Source organism: Physcomitrium patens, chromosome 12 (genome assembly GCF_059467195.1).
Source record: "Physcomitrium patens ecotype Gransden chromosome 12, ASM5946719v1, whole genome shotgun sequence".
Classification (NCBI taxonomy): Eukaryota; Viridiplantae; Streptophyta; class Bryopsida; order Funariales; family Funariaceae; genus Physcomitrium; species Physcomitrium patens.
Window position 1 is genome coordinate 1,287,501 of NC_143421.1, and position 937 is coordinate 1,288,437.

The following is a 937-nucleotide window of genomic DNA, read 5'->3' on the forward strand; positions in this document are numbered from 1 at the left end:
AGGTATCAGAAGGAAGAGAAGCGTACTGTAAACTTTGGAACCAAGTCCAGCAAACTTGACCAGGAACCAGCAGAAGAAACGGCGCACACTCCAAAATACTACAGCTAGAGGGGCATCAAATGATCTCAACGATTTCGAATAGAAAGGCAGCCAGACGACTGCAGATAGGTTGAGGCGCAGCCATAACTGTACAATATCGCAAGTTCCGTGATGCTTGGAAAATCATACACTAATCGAAACAACACAAGGGAGACAGGGGGGGGGGGGGGGCAAACCTTGGAGAGACGGGCGGGGTGTAGAGCCGGTGGCGAAGAGGCCAAGAAGGAAAGGAGCGAATTGGGGCAGCCAATCCGCCGCAAGAAGAAAGATGGATGGGGGAGGGGGAAAGGCGGGCGGGTGGGACTTCCGGCACCGCAGCAGCAGCAGCAGCAGCAGCAGCGGGGAGCAGAAGAGGAGTGCGGGAGGGGGGTGGGGGAGAGGTGGAGAAGGGAGGAGTAGAAAAGTTGGGTTTGACGAAGGCTCTCTCCCCTCCACACATGTGTGGGACTCCCTCCCCCTCCACCTTCCAGTTCCCCCCTTTGATCCCCCCCCCCCCCCCCCCCCCTAGGGCCAGGAGCACTCTGCATCCCGGCACTGCCTGCCTGCCTGCCTTGTTTCCTTGGCCTTAGGGACATTTGGGGTTCCACCCTTTCCCACACTCCTCCACACTCCTCCTCCCTCTCTCTCCGCCGATTTGGCCGGAGATAACTCCCGCGCTGGTTCCTGGGGACCTTGTTCACTTCACTCTTGGTCGGGCAGGCCGACCTGTCTTCCTCTTGCCTTGGCGTGTCATACACAGATTCCCTCCCTGGTTAACACTAGCTGTTGCGTGGTGTCGTTGTGATTGCAGCAGGGCATCGTCCCATACCGCAAGGGGCCCGTCGCAAGCCACCAAGTT

At 58.4% G+C, this 937-nt stretch overlaps 1 protein-coding gene across 4 annotated transcripts in view; it reads right to left on the minus strand.

The window, feature by feature from the left end:
- Nucleotides 1-447, minus strand: part of LOC112290021 (chaperonin-like RbcX protein 2, chloroplastic) — a 3,418-nt gene extending 2,971 nt beyond the window's left edge. For 2 of the 4 annotated variants that reach the window (XM_024535894.3, XM_024535893.3), the window contains exons 1-2: nt 276-447; nt 27-186 (exon numbers count right to left, since the gene is read on the minus strand). The gene's annotated coding sequence lies outside the window, so the exon portion shown is untranslated. The remainder of the gene's footprint in view (nt 1-26; nt 187-275) is intronic. The other 2 variants (XM_090254544.1, XM_090254543.1) reach the window with 1 other exon arrangement.
- Nucleotides 448-937: the final 490 nt, after the last annotated feature.